Source organism: Buteo buteo, chromosome 26 (genome assembly GCF_964188355.1).
Source record: "Buteo buteo chromosome 26, bButBut1.hap1.1, whole genome shotgun sequence".
Taxonomy (NCBI): Eukaryota; Metazoa; Chordata; class Aves; order Accipitriformes; family Accipitridae; genus Buteo; species Buteo buteo.
The window spans coordinates 15,764,225-15,789,939 of NC_134196.1; the positions used below are offsets into that span (position 1 = coordinate 15,764,225).

General features: G+C 44.8%; 1 long non-coding RNA gene across 1 annotated transcript in view; it reads left to right on the forward strand.

Annotated features, from left to right (window-relative positions):
- The window catches only part of LOC142045071 (uncharacterized), a 46,432-nt gene extending 30,968 nt beyond the window's left edge, over positions 1–15,464 (forward strand). Inside the window, exon 3 of the long non-coding RNA XR_012654522.1 lies at positions 14,812–15,464. This is a non-coding gene — a long non-coding RNA (uncharacterized LOC142045071). The remainder of the gene's footprint in view (positions 1–14,811) is intronic.
- Positions 15,465–25,715: the final 10,251 nt, after the last annotated feature.

The window sequence follows — 25,715 nt, forward strand, 5'->3', positions numbered from 1 at the left end:
CATCTTTCTACAGACACAAAGTTGTGAGGAAGGGTCCAGCTTTGCCCAGGGTAAGACCAACCCCTTTTCCAGTTGCCTTTATCCTACAGGCTTGGGGCTGAATAGGAAGGGAGGGCACATTAAGTCTCAATTATTTATTGAGACTGATTTGTGGCAGTGAGACACTGGAACAGGTTGCCCAGAGAAGTTGTGGATGCCCCATCATTGGAAGTGGTACCCATCACATGGCCAGGGTAGGAGTCTAGACAGTGGAGAGTCATTTTACTCCAGCTGAAGACTTTTGCCAGTTTTACATTACAAGAGAAACTCCTATTCTTGCTCAAAGTTCATTGAAGAAACAGCTCTGGGCACTTGTGCAATCCCTATCAGCTGACTTCACACCCGGGTAGCTAATGGAGACCGTACAGACATTTCGATCTGATGATCTTTTAAAGGCAAGGGATCATGGTGAGGTGGCCATTCTGAGTATTTGGGATCTATCTTCAGACTTTGGCATCACTTGCCATTGAGCATTCCCTGTTTGCAGGAGAGCGCAGCCCCGTACCCTGAGAGTCTGTCCTGTTTCTCGCAGTGATTACATATGAAAATGTCAAGCATTCTTCTGAATACCTTTACCAGCAAAATTACTCAGGCTAAAAGTCACTTCATCTTTTAAACTGTATGCATATTGTATATATATATGTATATATATGACATCAGGAGGAAGACAGTAAGAGCCAAACTGTCTGCATTCAGCCATTAATTTCTTCTGTGTCTCCTTCTTATGAAATCCATTTTGCTAACCATGATCTACCCTTTTAAATCCGTGCAGACTCTCATGAGTCACTTTGTACGTGTCAACATGTTCTAGCTTGTTGCTGACCAGTGGTACCAAACCTTCCTCCATATCAATGTCAGATATAAAAAAAATCCTCAGTTTTTTTCCCTTGGATATCTGCATTTTGGAGAAGGATTTTATTAGCCTATTTTGGGTTGTCATTTTTACTCCTCTTTTAGACCGTTATTTTGAACAATCTTGCCTTTTTAATGCTCATTCCAATGGAGCGGTATAAATATTTTATCTTAAATGTATTCCAGCAGAAGCGGAGTGAACATTAACTGTCTATAAGGGTTAACCCATTAGTGAAAAGGATGCCTGATAAATTGAAAGTGTGGCTCTTAGCCAAGAGAGATCGGTATATTCTGAGCATTCCTTTTCTGCCTTAGGAGTGGCAAATCATGTTGCCTGTATCAGATGTGATACAGCTTCTGAAAGAAGCAACCTCAGAGGCAAATTCATGCTTTGCTATTCAGAGAACTGTCCACTGACTGTGTACGTGAATTAAGGGCATGCCTTACTTACAAAGTTAGCGTTGTCTCTGGAGTCATAAATTGTAACTGGGAAACAAAAAGAAACCATAAACAACTTTAAAACAAGTCAGATTACATTTTCAAAATATTATGTGGTACGCATGGAAATGTAAAATTTTTAGGAGGCATTTATTAAGCACTCTTTGTCATATTTTAAACATTTTCAACCATATTTTTCTTCTGTTCTGAGTACTAAAATCAGTAATGAAGACAGTAGTCAGATGCCTTGATGGAGTTGTTAATCCAAAAGCATTCCCATAGTCTCAGTATGGATAAGCAAAGAACTGCCAATCAAGCTGTCTGGAAGTGAACCTTTCATAGAACAATGTACGTTTTAAGAATAATTAAACAGCAGTTAACCTTCCTGTTGTAAAAGAAAATAAAGATTCAACACTTTTTTTCTTTATAAACTCTTTTTTCTTTGTAATCTCTATTGCGTAACTCCCTACCTGCAAACTTCAGAAGCACGGTATTTAATTTACATTGTGTTTAATTTCCATCAGTGTAAACACAAGAGCAAGGAACAGAGGTCACTCTTTGACAAATCCGGGCCATACTGAGCCTAGTCAAATTCTTTCTGAAGGAAAAAATATGCAGAGCTCCACTGCTAATACTGCTTTGACACACAGAAATTTACGACAGATCACGCTGCTTGTGTTCTACAGCCACAGAGGGCTACAGGGAAGATTTTGGGGGGCCTTCATTTTCTTCTGGCGATTATACAGAAAGCAAAACCCACCTCCTGGGCATGGTGAACACCTGTGCGCTTGCTGCCCACTTCACCCAGTCACGTTGAATAAAACCTTTGCCTTCACCTTCACCTGCCCCTTCTCAGCTCATGAGGTGCCTTTTGCCAGCACCCAGGCAGCCGAGGGCTGTTAGTGACAAGAAGGACCCCGGTCCCTGGGGCAGGCGAGGCTGAAGAGGACAGAGGTGGACAGGGGTGGGGAAGTGCATCCCTGGAAAGAGGGGTGGAAGAAGGAAGGAGGAGAAGAAGGGGAAGGGCAGAATTAGAACATTATGCTCCTGAATATTCTTGAACTCTTTAGCACTCTGCAATAGCCCCTTTTCACTTACTTTTCAAAGTTATTTTCCATAATTATTGAGAGGTGATTCTTATTTAACCACATGCCTTTGTCTTTCCTGATAAAAGATGTTGCATTTGCTTTGAACGTGGAATTGCCTCAATTTTCTCTATAAAAGTACTTTATATATTCAAGTGTTGCAGGACAAGCTCACACATGAATATAGCAGGCTCTAAAACATCTGAACTCTGCATTCCTGGCATGCAGCCTATTGTTCATGAAGGAAAAGCTCAATATATTTTAAAGAACGTGGAAAATTCATGTGTGCATACAGTTACAGAGGATGTATTCATTTATATATCTTTCATATATTTAAATCATATTTGTAGAATAGGCCTAATATATAGAAAGTGCTTGTTTTGAAAGACGTGAAATGCACTGTCAGTATTCATTTTCAAGATTTTCTAGTGGATGTTTCCTATTGTTCAAGCAATGCAGGAGGAACACATTTGTTGCCATTTTGGAAAACACAAAATAATTTCCCAGTGAATGTTCTTTATTTGCTCTGTTTTCCTTAAATTTTCTGGCATGGAGAAAAGCGTGACAACAGTTCATGTAGAGCATGCAAGTAAAATTTATTTTCCCCAGTGTGATTATGTACTCTTCATATTTCAGCCATCTATGAAGAAACATCCTGTATATTCATGCACTGACTTAGGAAAATTATCATTCTTATTGGCTTCCAGCTGTTCAATGACATTATGTACCTATCCACAAACAAATTGTAACCACTTTGGGCTTATAATTCATCATTCATTAGAACTTTAATACAACCTTCTTGGTTTTTTCTTTCTCAGAGACCAGATGAGATTTGCAAGTTTGACAAATAAGAACAAAATAGCCTGAAAGAAACTGTACTAGAGTATGGCAATCAAACCTCCAGAACTAAAATTCCAGCAACAGCAGTTTTCCAAGATGTCTTACATATAGATAGTATTTTCTAATTCATTTTCTTTTGTCATGTATTTCAATTGTTAGACCACTTTCTACAGAATTTCTGGGCACCTGTGTTTCCTTTGCTATTTATAATAGGAATACAAAGTGGCCAGAAGTCCAAGGTGAATCCATCTTCATCTTGCCTTGAAAGAGAACATCCAAATGCACCAAAATGGCTTTCAGCTTTTAAATGTAGCATTTTGTTTGAACAGAAACTGCATCTGCAAACCTTTTTTCAAATAACAAGCTGTTGGCTAAGAGAAAATGTTGGTGCGGGGGTTTGTAAACAGTTTCCCCGTTTTGCCTGCCAAGTGCATTTTTGCAAGGTGAGATTTTTCCTTCAGGCCTGCTCGCAGTCCAGCAGAGACCTCCTGAGCTGTAAGAAATCCCATAAAACCTCCTCTGGACCCTAGAAGAAGGCTTTCCTTTAGTAACCTCTAAGGCCTGGATCCCCCAGGGACCTGCTTCCTGAGCCCACAAAGTTTTGGCAGAGCTGCAAGCTCAGTCCTTGCTGGCTGCCCCACGTCCTTCATACCCCTGCACCCTTGAAGCCTCCCCTCCTGCGAGTACTTCGTTGCCTTTAGGAAAAGTAAAACTCATCTCCCTGCAAAGGGAGCGGCACACACCGAAACCAGTGTGCTGCTGGCAGGGTATGGTGAGCAGAAGCCTTCCTTGCCACCCAGCCGTACCATGTTGAAAGGAGATGGCGTTGCTGTGAGCAAAGTAAAACAAATGCCGTCCGTCACATCTTGAAACAAGCCCAGCAGTGTGTTTGTGGCATGAGAGCAATCAGAATTACACATATACTAAACAGGCGGTTACTTTTTGCTAGCTGCTTTTTATTCAAAACCAGAATTCCCAACTGGTATAAACTACCACAAAGAAAATACAATGCATGGAGCAAAGAAAAAGATGGGGTAAGGTGTACTCTGAACCCTTGCCATACTGAACTTGCTTTATCATGGTAGACTCTTCACGTTTTTCCTTTTGTGCAGTTACAGTTCCTGTGTGAATTAGTGATTGCAACCAGTGCTTTTACAGCAGCACCTTAAAGATTCATTGTTTCAGTCAGGGTAAAGCAAATCCAAGAACTTCAGCTTGTCAAAGCCTCTGAAAATTAATAGTGAGCTTGTGTGCTCTGTTTTTAAACATGGGCAGCAATATCCATTGGAAACCTTCTATATTTAAATGCAGACAGTGATTATTTACTCACTGACCACAAATGCTCCATAAATGTCTGGGTACAGTAGCTGGTGTGCAGGAGTTGGACTGAGATGCTCGTATCTGAAAATTGATGTCCAAATATCATTGGCAGAGGTCCGCTGGGGAGAGGCAGTAGAAACAGTAATTCCCTGATGCGCCGTGCATGCTTTTCTGTAGGTTTTGATTCTGCGTGAAACAAATCTATGCTACAAATCACTGTCATATGCCCCTGGTGCTAGCTGCTACTGCAAGGGGCAGCCGCTTCCCTCGCAGACCTGGGCGAGGTTTGGTATCCCCAGCAGCCGCCCAGTTCAGTGGGGGCTGGACGCAGCCAGCGGTCGCAGGGAAGTGCTGACCGCCTACAGCAGCAGCATTACTGTTATCTCACTCTGTTAACAATCACTTTCACGGATTCCGTCCTTTTTTCTCTCAGGAGTGTGAGAGCGCTCTAGATCTCTTTTCAGACCCTGAAGAAGCATCTCAGAGTCTTGCTGGGCTGGGAGGAAGAAGAAGGTGACACGTGAACAGAGCAGGATCCTCTGCCTGGTGGCTGCTTCTCCTTGCCCCTCTGAATTTCCTTTTCTAAAGCTACGAGTGTGGCAGTGGCACGGCTTAACGTGAGTGCTTACATGAGCACAAGCACAAGTCTGAGTTACCTGTATTTGTGCCATAGCAAGCACACCCTGATAGTATTACCTGCAATATTACTCAACCTAATTTGAGTTAAAAGACTGCCGTGCAAGTAAGCGGCATCCACTACCAATGTGCGTTGGGAGGTGTCTTGGAAGATGTTACAGACCTTGTCAGGCCAGTTTTAGCTAATAGTTGGGTGTGAAAGCAAGGACCCTACCAGGCAGAGGCTCCAGCAGCCCCGGGAGATGGGTCAGGAGCAGCACCGCCGTGCCCCAGCCTGGACCATGCCTGCTGGGACCTGCCTGCTTGAGGCATGGCCCTTCAGACGGAGGGTGAGAAGGAAGCCAGTGGTGGGTGAAGGGCTGGCAGAAATGCTGCCCTAGATGACTCCCTCCCTCGGAAGCCTTGTATGGTGAAGTGTAACATTGGATTTCTTTCAGAGGCCTCAGAGGCTATCGTTTTGGTAAATCTGAACTGGGGTGTTTTCCCCCAGAAAACATCCAATGTAAACATCCATTACAAGCCACTGGAGTAGACTGAAACACTGCATTTAAATTGCTTTTAATAGCTAATTTGATGATTTACACAAAGGGTTAGCTGCAATTTTTGAGCTGGTTCTATTAGACTTTATTTAATGAGACACTTTATTACATTATAAAACTGCAGAGCCCCTTGTTTGTGCAGTTTCAACTTCTTTGTTGTTGAGACATTGCCATCACACTGTTTTGGTATCTGTAATCTGTTCTATGGGTCACAAATGGGCATCAAAGGGTTTGGTGGTTTTGGAGGGTTTTTTTGAGTCAGGCTTTGAGAGAGTTTCTGGTATTTTTGTACAGGAGCCTTGTAGGAGAGAAAGCAATGAATAGGCTGGAAAATAAAAAGCTCTTTCCTAAGTAGCATAATATCATGCTACACTCAATTTGTATCACAGTGAAAATTACTACCTAGTGAGTTTTATTAAAATATTATTTGATATCAATCTGCTTATTATATCAGAGAAGGTTCAAAGTGACATGTTTGCATTGGCTGCCACAGAGATGCCATTTTCTCTGACAGGTGTATGTTACTCAATTATAATTATCCTCCATTTCTTCATTTTCTAGACCAACCCTTAATAAGGTTTCCAGCATGGAAGGCTCTATTCAGCAGCAGGCTGGGTATCCTCCTCCTGCTCTTTCTCCAAGGGAACTGAGACCACCCGGCTCTTTCCAGGACTCGGTTGCCATTGAGAAACGATCAAGTAGTTCCCCAACAGTTCAAGTTTCTCAAAAACACACTGCTATTTTAATGTTGGTGGTATTTTTTCCCCTAAACATTTAGACTGTGTCATGGTAACAGCTACTTTTAGTTTTCCCATCCTTCATTTCAAAAAAATGATGGCATTTCAGTTTATTCCCTTTAAATGTAAAATTTACTATTTTTAACTTTTAGTGACCATAAACGGTTATACCAATAGTTTGTGAACTGCTTTGGATTTCCTATGCAATGTAAATTACTATATTGATTGCTAAAAAAGATGTTTGCGATAACAATTGATCATATTAATTATGAAGAGTTCATAATGTTCAAAACAAAAGCAAATGTACAGTAAGTACAACATGTGTTGTAAGTGTTTTAGCAGGGGGGTGGCAACAAGAGGGGAAGCAGCAAAATTAGCATTCCCAGTACATATTTAAAAATCAAAAAGTAAGCTAACAATAATCATATCATAAATGGGTAACAGGTAATCAAGGGTCCTTTTTTTTCTGTCCAGTTAACTTTAATAGGTTTGCATGGGTGCAAACCTGATTGAATAATCAAGTGTACAAATTCTTGATATTAACAGTTGAACATTTTATTGTCCAAGCCAGGGCTAAAGGAAATGACATTTAAGATCCTTCAGTGTAGCCCTTAACAAATGTACCACAATTATTTGTTACTACTATTATTATTTCTGCTATATTTGAAGAGTGCTGGAAGTAAAATGCAGTGGATTCAAAAATAGGTACTTCCCAAGTGCAATTGGATGATTACTTACTTTGCTCAAACTAAAGAGAGACTTAATTCTTCCGTAGAAATCCAACATTCCTTGTTGGAGTGGTCTGATCAGCAAGTAAATTACAGATAACCAAATTTAAGGAAAATAGTGCGTCCAAGTCTTTTGCCTATATAGGCAAAACACGGGATCTTCATGGTTTTTATTAAAAAATAAACTCTACTCAAATTCTGATTACCAGCTGATTCTTAAAAATCTTTATTCAACTTGCATATATTTATAAGGGAATAGGACGATGTACTTACTAAAATGGTGCCATTAATTCATTTTATAAAGGAAATCAATATTTTTGTGACCTTTTTTTGCACTAAGTCTGAAAAAACCCAGCAGTACTACCTAGTAGTACTGAGACTTTACAATAAAGTTGAAACGTGCTACTAGTTTTAGCTCTGAAGTGGTACTGCTTTATGCAGGATGGTTAAGGCAAGATATGTGCTAGTATCTAGTTTAAGAACAAAAAGATTTATAAATGGATTGTGCTTATTATCAAGAAACTACACCTTACTATAATCTAAAGGAGAAACAAACATAATAGACATAGATATGGATATTTCATATCAGTTTATTCTATACCACACCTTCCCCTTTTTGTTTTAAGGTGAGAGTCGAAATGTCACTGAGTATTGCTTTACACAGAACCTGCTGGATGGCCTGATCCAGGAAAGCCCTTTTCGCTCCGTTGGTGGAACTAACCATATCATTAAAGTTACAGTTTGTCGTACATCCTCTTCTGGATCAGGGCTCTTAGCATTGGATAATAGTAGTAATTAATACTAAATAGTATGCCTTCTTTGTAGAAAACTCATGATAAAATACTTATCTTATTATACCTCTCTAATCTTAATGTTCTCTGAATGTTTTAAACAATTTACCTAACAGTCTTTGCTGCTGTAAAGTGTAATTGCAAGTTTTCTTCCTTGTCTGGTGCAAGGGTTACGAACACATTCTGTAAGATCATTACATTATCTCAAATACCTTAAGAAAAGCTTCTCTCTGATCAGCTCAATGTTCTGTATATTGTAGGAGATGCAGATAATAGTATAATTCACATAAATTTGCATTAATGATACTGAATTTCCTTAAAAGACTAAATTTAATCTACATTTCAAAAAGTGAAAAAGTGTGACCAACATTTTTCTGACAGGCACCCCAGCTAAGCATCAGCTTTACAACTGTTAAAGTAGGTAGAAAATAAAAACCTTTTATTTAAGATTTGGGGTAAAACTCAAAAACTGTAAATGCATCCAGGCAGCTGGGGTCCCATTCTCAAAAGGCACGGGGAGCACATCTACAGTGTCGTGTGCTGTCATGTTCCAGCTCACCTGCTTCTGCTGGCATGATATCAGGTCTTTCACACCCCTAGTGCAGAGCCTGCTCATAGCTTTTGAGGGCTCTTCCTCATGCCTCAGCTGCAAAGGTTTGGTGTTAGGGACGCTGGGCCATGTAGTGTCTGAAAACTTGCATCCCTTTTAGGAAATATTTCTTAGATTACTGTGTAAAACTGAGTTCCTCTTTTCTGTCCCTGTAAAGCATCAGTGGCTTTAACTCAGCTCTAGCCTTCCTTGAGGCACTACCGAGTCATTTTCCTTCCCTCCATCTCGCTGCTGTTGATTCCAGCTGCCCTCTATGCTTGCCAAGAGCTCATACAACAGGCAGATGTTCTGGGAGATGCTGGATCGTGCACAGATTAGCTCTTCGGGTGTAAGGTGCATTCAGGAGGGGTAGGACCGTATCAGTGTGGAGATCTGAGGTGACAAGCAGTGGCTCCAGATCTTCCATCTCAGGAGGCAGATACATTTCATGAGCTTGCCCTAAGCCTCCAGGAATGGGACACTTACGCCCTGCGGTAGACACAGTTGCCCCACAGAGCTGGTTACCCCTAATTGCTGTAAGTTCATGACCGGTTCAGTACTGGCAAGCCGTTATTTCTGGGCTAGCGAGGATGCATGAGACAATCAATCATGTGGCTTGTGTGTGGATAATGGGTGTAACTAATGTGCCTGAAATAGCAGCTGGCTTTCCGATAATGGGCTTCCCAAAGTGTGCCGAGTGTCATTAATAGTATTCATGGCTGCAGGTCACTTGCCAGAAAAAGTAAGTAAATACATTTATCAGAATTCAATGCAGACAAGCATCAAAATGAAATATGCAGGAAAGGCACATGAAGTAAGCATATCCACCTTGGGAATTTCAGGGGCCAAATTGAGTTTGTTTTGCATGGGCTGTTCTCTTGTACTCTCTCTTCTGGAGACACCAGAGCAAACCCTGACGGGCTGCTGAACAAGGAGCACAGGAGAGCTGAAAGCACAACTGGCACCCTCTAAACCCTCTGTCCCCATCCAGGCAGCACGCCGAGAGAGAACAGGCAGAACCAGCACCCCAGGAAAAATAGCTTTGTGAAGTTTACCACTCAGGTTACTTGTAATCCTTACCTTTGTAAGGAAAGATTGTCAGTTAGTCTCTCTCCTTCATTTTCCCTGTCCCTCCATGGAATCTGCCTTGGATCACAGAAGACCAAGGGAGAAACAGGAATTAAGTGACCTGTCCCCAAAACTGAAGCAAAATCCCATTTCACTACATGCGGTATCCTTGACAATAACAATCAAATTGGTCACAATGAAACCACAAATCATTCCCTGAAACTCCTGCATCAATAAACACAATCAATGGCAGTTACCTGGATCTGGCAGGTCCAGGTCTTCTTCAGTCTTTTCCTTAAGCCATCCTCATCTTGGGATGCCTCACAGCCCATTCTTTTCTGCAGGCTGATCCTGAACTTTAACTCCCTGGGTTGTTCCCAAAGCTGCATTCCTTTTCTGCTGCAGGCTTTATCTCCTCCCTGTAAAACTCAGCTTGACTCTGTGTTGAGAGCCATGCCTTAAAATGAAAGTCTTTCCTATGCTGACCACAGAAATCAAGTAGAATTCTGGAGCCTTCCTCCAGGCAGGCGGCAGAGCACCGAGTGATGGGTATCACCCAGTTTGGGGCACCTGAGCAAGGCTGTACAGAAGGTTGTGATCAGTGGCACCACGTCCAGCTGGAGGCCATCACTAGTGGTGTACCTCAGGGGTCGATACTGGGACCAACGCTGTTTAACGTCTTCCATGACCTGCGTGATAGGACCAAGTGCACCCTCAGCACATTTGCTGGTGACACAAAACTGGGAGGAGTGGTGGATACACCAGCTGGTTGTGTTCCATTCGGAGGGACCTGGACAGGCTGGAGAAATGGGCGGACAGGGACCTCATGAAGTTCCGCAAGGGGGAGTGCAAAGTCCTGCCCTTGGGGAGGAACAACCCCAGGCACCAGGACACACTGGGGACCACCCAGCTGGAAAGCAGCTCGGCAGAAAAGCGCCTGGGGGTCCTGGTGGACACCGAGCGGAGCAGGAGGCAGCCGTGTGCCCTTGGGGCGAGGGCGGCCAAAACAGCCTCCTGGGCTGCATCAGGCAGAGCACTGCCAGCCGGTCGAGGGAGGTGATCCTTCCCCTCTGCTCAGCCCTGGGAGACACAGCGGGAGCGCTGGGTCCAGTCCGGGGCTCCCCAGTACAACCCGGACAGGCACGTCCTGGAGAGAAGTCCCACGAAGATAATTATGGGCTTGGAGCGCCCGACGTACGGAGGGTGAGAGCTGGAGATGTTCAGCCTGGAGAGGAGAAGGCTCAAGGGGATCTCATCCATGTGTGTAAATACCTGACTGGGGCAAGTAAAATGGATGGAGCCAAACTCTTCTCAGTGGTATCCAGTCAAAGGCCAAGAGGCTATGGGCACAAATTGAAATACAGGAAATTCAGTTTAAGCATAAGAATAATCTTTTTTACTGTGAGGGTGGTGGACCACCACCAGAGATGGGAGTGCCTGCAGGTGTCAGTATGTGAGGGTCATTCATGGAGTTTTAGTACTGTCAGTAATTTGGGCACATTGGCAATGTAGATATATTGGTTAGGGGTTTAAGTTATATCGAAAATTGTTAGGTATTTTCAGATACTTTTGAATGTTTTCCTGTATATCCATTTTAGCTGCTTACTTATCGAGACATCTTTTGCAAAGATGAAAGTTTTAAGTATTTCCAGTTTTTTAAGTCTTTTTCTAGTTAATGCTCTCATTTTATTTATACTTCAATATCAGCACAAAAAGGCTGCAATAAGTCAGACTATTTAATATTTGCGTAATTTGGTTTTTTCATTACATTGGTAATTGTGCAGCCCTTTGCAACTGATTTACAAAACTCATTTTTGTGCAAACAAAACAGTTATAAGCACTAATTGGAGTATTTTATTTTAGCAGCATATGAAAAACAAAATCTCAGACTTGGGTACCTGTATAAGTCCAGAGTGAAAAGCCTCAGCATACTGGGAAACGGTGTCTCTCTGTTTTGGGGTAGGATACAGACATAGGAAAAGGCAAGCAGGTAGCCCCAGGCAATCTGCTGTCCGGTGGGCTTTGTATGTCTGTTTGGCACAAGGATGCTGGCGTGACCAGGAGTCTACAGATCATCTTCTGCTGACTGTTTGTTCTTCTGCTTGTTTGCTGTAGTTCAAGGATCCACAATAGAACCTCAAAAATATTGTCTTCTAAGGGAAATAAAGAAAATCTTCCTGCCTCCTCAAAACATTAGACAGCTAAATCCAAAGGCAGACAGACACATAACATGGGCAATGGGTAGAATGTAGGTTCCTAAACCCACAAACACAATCCCTGAAACTTTCACCTTCCCTTTTGGTTATTTGGAAGGCTGTAGCTACCAAAGTACTTATCTACAATTCCTCAGGTACCTAAATTTCTGATACTGAGCATACACAGAATTGCTGCCAACTTGCCAAAACTAATTGTGCTCGTGTTTTATCTGATTCCTAAATCTATTTTGGGACTGACAGACAAGGTAACCTGAGTCTTAACTTCCTGAAGGGCCCATTTCCACAGGCGGGCTCAGACGTCCTCCTCTCCTGCTGACGTCCGCTGCTGTGCCAACGTGAGAGATTCATGGGGCCACAAACAGAGCAAGGGAAAGGGACCATGTCTTCTGCACTGTCGTGAGGTGGATAATCCCCAGTGAGGCTGACAACAAATGGTTACCGCTCTACAGCAGGACGTCCTGCTATTTTTTGTTAACGTTTGTTAAGAAAAGTGCTAAAATGGACCTAAAAAAAATCAATTGTTAGTATACTCCTTATGTCTCATCTATGAACTTTTTGACCTGATGTTCAGCAATGTGACAAATAGCTCTCAAGATAAGGCACCTTTTTAATAAAAGGAAAATAAAGAAAGAGAAAATAAAAGAGCAGAGTGCAGGGAAGATAACGCTGTACAGAGTGCATCTCTGGTCTGCCCAGTGCTCAGTTCTGGCAAGATTGGTATCACTTTTTTAATGAAATCACGTCACATTTTAATGTGACTCATACACATTTATGTAACCCTTAGCAGGAATACCTCAGTCTCAGGCACACATTGGTGACCGGTCCATCTAAAAGGATCAGACCCTACCCTTCCTTCCCCCCAGACAGGCATGGGCACATACTACAGAGCCACCAAGAGCAATGTGGTAGGCTCAAGCATTTTCCATCTATTCAGAACGATATGGATGTTTCCAGGGCTTGAATGACCAGAAACCTGTAGCAGTTGTAATATCTTACTACTATCAAAGTAATTTTAGGTCATTTTGGATTTTTATTTGCAGGGGATATTCTCCTTGCCACCTTGTAAAGCTCTTTTAAATCACAAACGTGTATGCAAACATGGATAGTGAGTGTCAGTCACTGAGCAAAAAAAGTGAAGTTTAAAGACCTCAAAGCTGAGGCATCTCTTGTAAGTTAGAGGTAATTGTTGGCACAAATCTGCTGTTACTGAGAAACATTCCAGTCCTCCAGAGCTGAACCCTCAGCCCCACCTTCTGCATATTTCTCCTACCTAGCTTTTGGGGAATAAATAAGAACAGGAAATAAAAAAATGTATCTCTTCTTTAGAACACTCACAGAATAAAACCTTTCCTTGGGAATGTTATACTTCTTTTGCTTTTGATTAATTCTAGGGTGTTATTATACATGCTTCAGATGCCCTCCATGCTGCAGCATCAAGTCAGAAGAAAGGGCGCTTCCTTGAAAAGCAAGATTCAATTCATTTAACATTCTCTGGGGGAAAAGCTGTAGACAGAAAAGAACTGGCAGGAAGTTTATATGCTGCCGGTGCGATATATTCACCATAAAATGCCCATTGAAATCAGGTGACCGCTCTCTTCCATTGCTAGCATTGGGGTGCGCAGAAGCAGTTGTTCAGTGTAAAACAGCTCATGTGAGTAAGAGAATGCAATTAAATTAACTTGAGCCAGGCACCCATGCAAGCTTTTCCTGTAGCACAGAAACGGGGAATTACAGAGTGTCATTGCCTAAAAGGATTTATTTGTAAAGTCTTGCATGAGACAGAGAGAAGCACACATATTCCACTCAATGATGCAAATGTTGTCGGCTATTTAATATGCGGCATACTTATTCCTGAGAAGCCAGTGATACTTAGAAAAATTAGGACTTATCCCTCATTTTGAAACACATTTCTGGAGCAAATCCAAACCAGCAGCTGGGATTTTATGACTCCTGCAGGACCCTGAAAAATCCCACGTTCAATCATAAGGAATCTTTACTCACATTCAAAGTGATGGCACTATAAAAAAAAAAATAGCTAGAAAATGGCTTATTGTGGACTGAAGAGTAGGGCAATCTACTGCTTTATTCCCCTGACCTGCAATTTTGCAGAACTCCAATGCTGGTAAAAAAATTGACTGGAGGATCAGAACTACAATGTTAAGGCTCAATGTTTGTATTTTTTTTTCACTCACAATGGAAAGCCTAGGAGTAAAAGCTGGACATCAGAGGTAGTAGGTAAGATTTAGGACATGGATGACACACAATCATCTGACGTTTTGTTTCATTCCATAGCACTTGAAAGCCCAGGTTTCTTTTAAGAAATGGCATAGGTTAGGAGAGTAAGTGCCAAAGCAATATTTTTACAAGTTGTTCTATGGCTTCTAAACCACTTCATTGCCTTGAAACCTGTTCCCTTGCTGTGTGTTCTCCAGCAAGTCCTGGGACAGTTTCCAGCACCGGCTCCTTGTGTGGGTGCCTGCTGGGCTGAGCAGCCGCACAGTCTCGTCCCCCTCCCTTTCCTCTGAACCTGCCTCGGGCGGTGCAGTTGCTCTGCCTGCACGCCCCAAAGGCATCTTCTGGAAGCTTTGCCCTTTGAGAGAAGAATCTGGTTGGGACCCTTATTTTATACTGCTTAGAAATTCACATGCAGACTCACATTTTTCTTTAGAAATACCAATCAGAAACCCCCAACATTGTTTAAGTAAAGGGACTATGAAAGGAAGGAGAATATTAGCATAAATATGTCTCTTCTTGAAGAAAGGACACAGGACTGTGGTTCGAAGATGCAGGAAATCCAAATGTAGAGCCCCCAATAATGAAACAAAAATATCAGTGGTCACATGATCCAAACCTGACATAAGCCCAGCCTGACACTTCTAACTTGGTAAAATGTTTTTGGTTTGTTAACGTCGTGCTGTTGGGTTTTGTTCTAGACCAGGTATCACCCGTCCTCTCACAGGCAGCAAGAGAGTCGCCGGCAAAAGCAACTCTTATTGCATACTCTTAATTGAGCAGAAACACAGGATCTGCCCGCTCCTCGTTTGGATCACTGGTACTGCTCGGTGGTGACCCTGCCACGCACGACTGCAGCATGACCGGCGACGGGACCACGGCCCGAGCGCGATCCAGGAAAAGCTGGTAGCTGCGGCCCTCGTCAATGGGATTTTAATCAAGGGGTTTTCGTGAGTACGGAGACACACGTTCTGCTTGATGCGCTGGCACAGAGTCAACGCAGAGAAATGCTGCGTCAGGAAACTGTCATTATGTTTACAGCAGAAATTGAATCCAGAAAACCCTTCAAATCTTCATCTGAATGAAGGGTTCAGACGTCGTTGTTTGACCATGTGAAATCGCATAGTTTCTATAAATATGAGGAAAGGATGGACAACACAAAAATGATCCCAGCCTAACTGGTAGGCAGGATGAAGCTCATACAGCAGTCCACCCCCAGAAGTGCCTCGGAAAAAAACCCCAACTTCACTTATATTACTACCATTATTTTAAAATAACATCCAAACCTGCTGCTTTGGATTTTTATAGTGGGGCTTGGTTTTTTTTTTCTGTAAAAAATAAAAGGAATATTTAATCACCGCAGCGTTAGTCTCCTCTTAGGACATGGCCATGTCAGAAACAATTTCAGGGGCGAGATTCGAGGTCTTTTGGTCAAAAGGGACCGGCTGTAAGGAGGACAGAAACCTGACAGGGCACAACCGGGCCCCGGACGCTTTATGGTGCAAATTTGGGGTTATTTGATCAAGGGGCTGTCGGTCGGTGCCTGTCCTTTTCTGGTAACTCTTTTTTATTTCCCAGCTTTCGGAACCGAACTGGCCACTCGGGAACCGGGAAGGGGACGAGCCCGTCCCAACGCGGCACCCGCGAAGCCGGAGCCACCGGGCCTCGGGCCAAAGCTCCGACCCTTCCTCAAGTGAAGGGGACGGACACCCGCGGCCGTGTCACGGTCAGTCACGACCGTCCCCACAACCGACCCGCCCGCGGCCGTGTCACGGTCAGTCACGACCGTCCCCACAACCGACCGACCCGCCCGCGGCCGTGTCACGGTCAGTCACGACCGTCCCCACAACCGACCCGCCCGCGGCCGTGTCACGGTCAGTCACGACCGTCCCCACAACCGACCCGCCCGCGGCCGTGTCACGGTCAGTCACGACCGTCCCCACAACCGACCCGCCCGCGGCCGTGTCACGGTCAGTCACGACCGTCCCCACAACCGACCGACCCGCCCGCGGCCGTGTCACGGTCAGTCGCGGCCGTGTCACGGTCAGTCACGACCGTCCCCACAACCTGCGCCCGCGGCCCCCGCCCCGCCCGGCCCCGCCGCCCCCTCCATTGTGCAGCCGGCGCTTCGGCCGGTCCCACCTGCCGCCGGCGGAGCGGGGCGGGGGGGGGACACCGGGGCCGGGCGCCCCCCGCCCCGAGCCTCCCCCTCCCGCAATCCCCCCCGCCCACCCCTCTCCTGTCCCCGGCTGAACCGGGGCGAGCCCGCCCCGCGCCCTCCCTCCGTCCTCCCTCCCTCTCTCCCGTCCCCCGGGCTGGCGGAGCTCCGCCGCCTCCCCTCCCCCTGTCTTCCCTCCCTCCCTCCCTCCCTCCCTCCTTCCCTCCTCCCGCGCGGCCGCCGCCCCTCAGCCGCTGCCCGCCGGAGCCGCCGACTTCCCTCCGAGCGCGGGTCGCCGCCGCCTCCTTCTCCTCCTCCTCCTCTTCCTCTTCTTCCTCGCCCTGCCATGAGCCGCCTCCCGCCGCAGCAGCGCTGAGCGGGGAGCGCGGAGCCATGCCGGGTTGGAAGAAGAACATCCCCATCTGCCTGCAAGCCGAGCCGGAGCGAGGTGAGCGCGGAGCACCGGGGGCGGCAGCCGGCGCCTCCAGGGAAGAAGGAGGGCGGGAGGAGGGGGGGGGGAGGGGGACGGGGAACGACGGGCTGCCGGGTGTCGTGTGTCCCGTGTGTTCCCGCATCCCCGGGGCACGGCGGCAGCCGCCCCGCGGGGGGACGGGCGGACCCGCGCCTTCCATCTTGCTCCGCCGCCGCGGCAGGAGCGGGGGGCGCGAGGGGCGGCGGCGGGGGCCCGGCACCCGGGGCACACACCCCCCCCTTCACACACACCCCCCCACTTCCACACACACACCCCCACACACACCGGGCCGGGCCCCCCCACCTCCGCAACTAACTTTTCTCCGCTCCCCCGGGCCGGGCTCCTAAAACCGGGGGGGTGTGTGAGGTGGAGTGTGTCTGTGTGTGTGTGGGGGGGGGGGGGGCTGCGAAGTGACTTCGCGAAACTTCTCTGCGTGGGGGCTCTGCCCCCGGGCCGCCACGCGTGGGGCGAGGCTGGACCTGTCCCGTCCCGTCCCTCCCCGGACGGGGGGGAGGTGAGTGTGGGTGTGTGTGTGGGGGGTGTCACCGTCACGGGGGAGCCGCGAAGCTGCCGCGATGGCGGGTGGGTGGGCGAGGAGCTGCCCCCGCCGTCGGCCTCGGAGCGGCCTCGGGGTCCCTGCAGCCCGGCGTGGGGGTCGGTCCCGGCTTCTGGAAGGCGGACAGCTTCTGGTCACTTCGCCAAATAAACGGTCCGTTCGTTCTAATGGAAAGGTAACTTTTGCCGTTTCCTCAAAGCGGGCTTCCTCCAGGGGAGGTGGTCGTGTCACGGCTCTGTCCTCAGTCTGTGAGTCAAAGGGAAAAAGGCCAGCACGCCGTTCACACTCGGGACCTTCCAGGTATGACCGTCTCTGACGGACAGGTCGTTCATTCCGTGGTAGCGTCCGGAGTCCTGCCGCAGGACGTCACGTTTCGGTTGCCGCCGCGTTGGTGAGGTAGCCGTGCTGCCGGGGCCAAAAATTCACTGAGCGTTAAAAAGGAGGAGGTTTTGGTTGCTCGTGTTGTGGAAGTCTGTGGCGGAACTGCTGCCGTGCTTCTGACTAGTAAATCCTATCCCTAATGGGAAGTTCATCGCAAACATATGACATCATAATAATAGTCGCTGAAATGGGAGCAGGTATTCCAGCTGCGAAAAGCTAGATTTTTAGTCTTTCCTCATAGTAAATACCATCATTACTAAAATCTGTGGTCATACTTCTTCACGTCAGGGGTCTGCATAGCTGCGGAATCGCAGAAATAGGATGGACGACAGCTGTCAAAATGTATCGGATGCTTTTACAGATGAGGAAACTTTAGAAGGGGTGTCATCTGGCTATGTCAGAAACTGGAAAGATTTTCTCATTTCGTTCTGCGTAAAGGTTGTGTCGTGAGCTGTATAGCGTGTGGGCTTGTCTTTAGTCTAAGTAAACAGTGGTAATGGTTTTGCTCTGATGGGTTTAATGCCAGTTAGAATACTGATTTGTTAACAGTTCTCGTTTATTCCTATTTTCTATTTAATCTCTTTCATCTCCATTATGAAGCTGGATATATTTATATGCCAATAGTCTTATCGCTGATGCTTTTCTATATTTTCACTGTGTAAATAAAAAAGCTTTTCTGTGCCTAAAGTAAATGATTACCTTCTAAAGTATGTTGCATTGTGTATTGCTGAAGTCTAGCTAGTAATTTAGCAGGACTCCAGTTACTGGAACTTTTCTGCTTTAGACTCAGAAAAATATTAAATGGTCAAAGGAGTTAATCAGTGTTGAATTTAATAGTCCTTGAGTATGAAGAATAGATGACATAAAGCTTTCAAACTTGCCAGAAAAATGGCCAGTGCAGTAATGAAACGAAGGTGCATCTTTAGCTAATGTAGGAGTTTAGTACGGCATTGAGTTAAAAGGCAATTACAGATACAGTTAAATTCTGGTTCAAAGCCAGTTGTGCTAACATCCCCCTCTGCTGTTTCTAGAAAATATCTCCATTCAGTTACTCCGCAGAACATTTTACATACCTTGTGCTATCAGAAGACTTTCATGAATGTATATGCTGTTATTTTAAACTAACATTGTAGCCGGTAATTTTCTGTGATTTAGATATGGTGTAACATTGTGTGTGAAATATTTAGTAACATAAATTGTGTTTGTCACATATACCAGCACACTCGTATATAGGATATAAAATATCCATTTATCCATCCATCCCAAATGCATGTGTATATTGGGTAATAATACTTATATAGAATATAAGAATAAGGAACATTTCATGCGTGTGTATTTTCTTTGATTTTATGTACCTGTAATCTGATTGCTTAAACTAGAGTTTTCTTCTAGTGAGAGGAGCTAGTCTTTATTCAACCCCATGAACACCAGCAGGACTGACTAGTAGTGATTTTGCTGCATTACAACATGAAACTGCTCAGTTAATTTGGTGCTGAAGTTTCTTGGTGGTGAATACTCCCAAAGCAGACTATAAAAATGGGGAAAAAAGAAGTATCAACCACTCAACAACCACAAAAGAAACAAAACCTCAGAAAACAAGTGAGCAGCTAAATAGTCCCTGTTTGTCTGTGGCTTCCCGCTGGCTTTCCCCTTCAGCCTCAGTTTACGGTATCCATGGTCTGTACACCCCTTCTCTGTCATAATAAACAGTTACTGTGCAGCTTTCGATTTCAAGTCTAATTGTAGCAGCAGGTTTGAACTGGAAAAGAAGGGGTCGCTGGAGGTGCTGGGAAAACTGGGAAGGCGAAGGTTTCCCTATGGTGAGCCACAAGTGGTTTGTACAGACCATCTTTCCCCAGGCTTTTTGCTCTTAAACCTCACAGGCTTCGTTTTAGCCTCTCCCGGGGAGCTCTGCATCCTATGCACGCACCTTTATGGAGCTGATCAGGCCCCTCTGTCCTCAGCTGTGGAAAGGAGAGAAGTTGCAGGCGCTGAGAGGTGGGTGGATGTGTTAGAGAGGGTGTGGGGGCTGCATGGAAATCTCACTGTATCCCCTGAGGCAGCGTACAAGGTTCGCTGGGTACTGATACTCCTGTCTCCATCCAAATCAATGCAGCGTTGCTTTGGGGATCATTTCCAACTCTGTTGTATCTCCCCTGGTGCTCAGTTCATCTAGTGCGTCAGGAGCTAGGTGGTGGTGCTGCCGCAGCAGCATGTTTCTGGTGCAAGGACTCAACTCAAAAAACTGTCTGTGGAGCTTTGTTGTTTTGCTGTGAGGAGCTGTCGGGATATTGCAGTCATATCCTTGTGCGGACACACTGGGTTGGCTCCAAGCAGGGTTATTTTAGTGGATCAGTATCCTTGTTTGCCCCTTCCTTGCTTCAGAGCCTCCCTTCCATGTTGAATGCCTACCTCAAAAAGTCCTTAGCTCAGCCTGTCTTTGTTGTTTCTACACGTCATGTGCTGAAATGGAGGTTATCCAAAAACTCGACAAAACCAGAATTTTGCTAATGGAAATTGGCTGGTCGTACTGATATAAAGTAGCAGAGTTGTGGTCAACGCTGTTGGCTCACCTTGGCAATAATGGATGCCCTGAGTGAAGGAGAATAACCTGGGTTAGTGTTTTAAGCATCGGAGCACGCATGTGTACCTGGGGTTTAGCATTTGTGACAACGCTTTGTTGCGGAGAAGATTCTCTTCCAAGGGGTGGCAATCAGTGGTATTTCAACAAGTATTTTCAGATGTCTTCACTGCGGAAATTATGTGGAATACTTACGTCAACTAAAAAATCACATTGTGCCAGTTTTCAGAGGCTAAAACCGTATTTAAAATATGAAGTGGATAGCTGCTTTTTTGTGCATGCTGCAGCACAGTTACTGGGTTTCTACTGCCTGCTCCGTAGTCGAGCAGTACTCTGCAGCGGCTTGTGCCGCTTCTGGCTTCCACTGCCACGATTATCACGAGGAGTCCTCTCCTTTAGAGGACAGGAGTTGTGCTCTATGTTGAGTAAAAGAACGGTAATGTACGCCTGACGCAGTAAACCCTGTCATTTCAAAACTGACACGGGAAGGCTTCCCACTGTAAGACAGTGTCATTAAAATTTAGGGCACACTTCCCCCCCTCCCCATTTTTCTGCCTAAGATGCTAAATCAAATCTTGTTATAAACCACCTAAAACACTTTTTGAGGTGACATCTGAGCAAATACCTTGGGAAGAAAAATGTTCCTGGAATTAATTTTGTTCAATATCCGTTCCAATCAGGTTAAATGAAGGCGTTTTATGGAACTCCTGTTTCAACTTTATAGCTGATCAAGTTTGACAGGAGTACAGGAAATAGTATTTGTATATCTTGTATGTTCACTATGGGACTACTTGAGATCCCTTAATGTACATGGTTATTAATTTTAAGAATGCATCTAAGTATACTTTGGTCTTGGGTTTTTTTTTTTTTTTTTAACTATTATGCCTTCTACGGTTGTTCTGCCTCTGTGTTTAACAGGGTAGCCCAGTTATATCAAGGAGGAAGGAAAGACTGTGTTTTTATTTTCTGCTCTTCCGTCCACCTTCACAGTTCTTGACAGTCAGAGAAATTAGGTGAGCTTTAGGAAGCATTTTAAAGGAAACATTAGTAAATGTTTTAAAACCCAGGACTCAAGGATAAAAAAATACGTAAGTAGTTTGTGAATCCTGCCTCAAATACAAAACTAGCATGTTCTCATGGAAGATGTTCTGACAACAAGCATCTATCCCCGAGGTTACTGCTGTGTGAGCTTGTCTGCTTATCTTAAGCTGGACGAAAATCAGTTTCTCAGATAAGGGAGAGGTATGGGCCCGTTATTGAACTTAATCGTGTTATTGTGGGTTAGCATTTTACATCTGATCAAATGAGGCCACTTTAACAGAGGATATGCTTCATACTCTTTCCAGGTGCATGTTAAAAATTAGCTTATATTTTCAACACAGAAGGCTGGGGGTGACTGTTCATTGTATTCTAAGCTCTGGCCTAATAAGGCGGAAGGAATCTTCTCCTTCCTGAGCTTAAGTGGGTCCTTGGAAACCGAAGAAAGTAAGAGCTGGAGAGCTAGGATTGGAAACCTTGTGCAAAGGCTTTCTGCCTGTCTGTATCTGTTTTCTCACTTGCGTCACGTGTCTCCTGAGAAGTTAAAGTATAAACCGGATGGCAGAAAGCCTTTTGTGAGGAGGGGATGTGCTTACAGCGGCAGCCCTAAGAATCAGGACTGGGTGTTATGGGCGAACGTTTGGAGAGGTGCTTGGAAGATCATCTCCACCCCAGTGAAGGCATTGCCCAGACTTAGTGTGGAGTCCAGACAGATACCCAGTGAGTGAACAACTGGGTCGTTTGGTCAATTATGCTCTGCAAAGCACGCTGTAGGTGCTTACATTTAAGGTGAAGAAGTCATGAATAACAGTGGTAGGGAGAAAACTGGAAGGAAAAGTCACCGTATCTTGGCCACTGAGCCAACGTAAGAAGCTGGCTTGCCTAGCTGCCTTCCAGTCCTCCAGTAGCATCTGAAACTGTAACTAAATCTCAAATTGGAAAACACTAATAATAAAAGATACATTAATAACAAAGTACTAATTACTTTTATTTTTACTTTTTTAAAAAACTTTTTTATTTTATTAATATGGTATGTATTTTGTCCTTGTTGGGGCTTCTGCCTCTTTTCACCTCAGTCTGACTGGACTGCGTCTTGGACAGTTGGTCTTTCTCCATTTGCTAAACTGAATGCTGGTGAAGACCATTTGCCAGGTGGGATAAGATAACAGTCTAGAGCTGGCTTTCATCAGTGTGCGAAGGACACGGATGCTGTGTCGGTTTTTTCTCATTCTTTCTCTTCAAACCAGCTGGGTCCAGGAGGGCTCTAACACAGGGATGGAAGGGAGGCAACAATGGCTCCCTAGTGCCCTTTTAGCATGAAAGGAACTGAGAATGAGCAAAAAGCATCTACATCTCTTGTGATCTGCACAGCCAAGTTAACAGCATTTTATGACCTGCAGTATTAAAAGAATTTGATAAATGTTACAGAATCTTCATGAAGATACAGTCTTCGCTGATTGCTGGGAAATGATCGTCTGCTGTGTCTGGGTCGTAACCAAGGTTTTTTTCCCCATAGAGAAAGAAAATGTGAGATACTGAATGCAAAGAAACAATGTCTGTTTTTTTGCAGAGGCAAAACAGCTTTTGCTAATGTGCGTCAAAAATGGAGTTAGATTTGGCAGCAATGAGTGATGACTTACTGGTATCGCAGCAAACACTCTAGCTTCCCTCAAAGAACAGCAGCGTGTAGAATTTGAAGCACTAACAATATTTGCCACTGACGGGCACAGTTGCTTTTGTGGGTATCTGGGAGCTGTGAAGGGTACAAGTGCTAAACACAAGTTCTTGATCAGAGTTTCCTGTGAACTGAGATGTAGAGACAGATGTAACCTGAAACACAGAAGCTTCACTGTTAGGTCCTTCAGTAATTTAGATGTAGGCAACTTTTCTTGAATCTCGACGCATACCCATATCCCTACTATGGGTTGTTTTTTATATTGGCTGAAATTAGCTGAGCTGCCGGTGCTCAAGGTTCTCCGTGCAGAGCTTCCCAGACCGTGTTGCGCTCAAGTGGCTGCAGTAGGCGAGGCTGGACGGTACGCCTGCTCCACCTCACTCATGTCCGACCCTATTCAGTCATGCTGGTGCTTACGAAAAAGGATGTGCTGAGTCAGCAATTGTCTGTAAGGGTCTTATGATTGTGGCTGTGGTGTTTGAATGTTTTTCCTAAGCTGTTTGAATTTATGCACATTGAAATGTGAGAGCGCCGTCCATCCTGACTTACACAAAAGCAGACTAACGAGATGTGTCGGCATCCTAAGTGGTTGGGGACAGGGTGGTCACCTGCTCAGCCTTTTGGTCTGGTGAAATGAGCGTGACACCCTGTAAAATTTAGGGTGAAATAGTAACGTGTATGTTGGATGCAGGTAATCTTGATGACTGTATCACCCGACTGATTCTTCTTTCCTCCGTCTCCCCTCTGGCACGGGCTGTGCCGGGTGGCTGGGCAACACAAACCATTCTGGCATGTCCCGTAGCACGGGGTGGTCAGGTTTTATGGTTCTGAATGAGGCCAATGATCTAATATTTTTTTTAAAAAGTCATTATCAGTGCTAATTCTGCTTTTCACTGATTCTGCATCGCAAGTGAGAAGCAATTCTCTGTGCTTACTATTGAAATATTTTAAAGAGCACATGCGAAGGAGAAAACACGTAAGCAGGGGCTGACAGCTTTGATACTGCTACATGTTTCACGTGGAATTTTGGTATCTTCTCTCTTTGGAAGTTACCACAGGAATTGAGAAAGACAGGCGTGACTGACACAGTCTCGGTCTTTTTTGTGCCTTATTTAATTTCTCATTATCAGTGAAAATCGCTGCTGAGAAGATTCTGCTACTGTGCAGGGAAAGCTGCAGAGAATATTTTAATAGTTTTACTGTCCTCTTTACATACTGGGATCTTACAGACCTTTAGGGAGTTCCTCAGTTGTCTCACTAAAGTTTAACTCTTTCTCTCCCCCCCCCTTGCCAATAACGTAATTTCTTTATTCCCTGAAATATAGCTAAAGATAGAAATATAATGATGGGAGTTTAAAAATAACTGTCAACGAAACTTACTCATATTTTTTTTTTTTTTTACCAGTGGGATGAGACTGAATTTTTAATGCCACCATTTTGTGGGGTGCTAATTGAACATTGTGTAACTGAACATGAACGTTTCCTTATTAACAGACAGTATTTTGAACATTGTAAAGTATTGCCAGAACATGTCCTTCCAGTAACTATCTTTCCTAAGAAGGCAGGCACTACATAAAATGCTTATTTTTGTTTAGTGAGCCACACTGTGTAGTGCAGTACGTTCTTCCTGAAGCAGTTTGATGGCAGATGAATGTACAGTGAGACGTGATTGGTTTATCCCACGATATAAAGTGAATTAAACCCAACGCATTTATATTTAACAAACAAAATGAAGAAGAACATATCGGTGACTGGAGCATGTGTTTAACTGAGCCAGATCTGAGATGATTCCTCATGTTTCAAGCTTTTTGTTTCTATGGATATCAATTAGCAAGATACAGAAGTGATGCCAGCATTTCTACAGTTGCCTGTGATGGAGACCAGGTGTTCCGCAGTCAGTTTAGCCGCTTCCTTTTTTCAGGCAAACAAATGACGAACAATAACTGGTACTTTTTTGGGGGGGGGAGGGTATAGTAATGGCTAACATTGTGCCAAATCCTTTAAGAGCGGTGAGAAATGTCTGTGGGATCTGTGTGTTCTGCATGGGCAGGAGGTACCTCGGGTCCTCGGGCAGTGACTGCCAGCGGTGCGGAGCAATGGTGTTTGCTGGCGGGAGGCCTTACTGAACGCTGTTATTAACATAGGATTAACACACCTGCGGACTATTTGAATTATATCACTCTCTTCTATTTGGATTATCATCTCAGCAGACCAGATACTGTGTCTTTCATGCTGCGATGGCAAAGCGGAGCTTCCCCTGCTGCTTCTGCCTTTGACCACCATTGCCGGCTCCTGGTCGGGGACAGCCAGTGAGGAGCTGATGTTCAAAGGTGCCACCTCTCAACCGAGAAGGTTGTTTTGGTGTCTGAGCAAAGCCAGGATAGTTCCAACAAGTGAGTTCCATCAAGCTGCCTGCTATGCTCTGCATTCTCAAAATCTCTTTAAAGCATTGGTAACTGGCAGAATTTTGTCCTCACTTGTACCCAGCGCTCCTCGTGGCAGGGTTGGGACCCGAGCCCGAGATGAGGCTGTTGTGGAATAAACAGACTGTTTTACTACTCTGACAAAAATTTAATTTTAGTGGCATTTTCAGTGAAGTATTTGGGTTGTTTCTGTGTTAGGAATGGATTATTTACACAACAGCTGGGCAGAAGGTAGAGCAGTAGTCACACAGAAAATACTCTGGGGAGTGGAATTCAGAGCCTGGTAAATGGATGCAACTCTCCCGGATTCTGGAGGTTAAT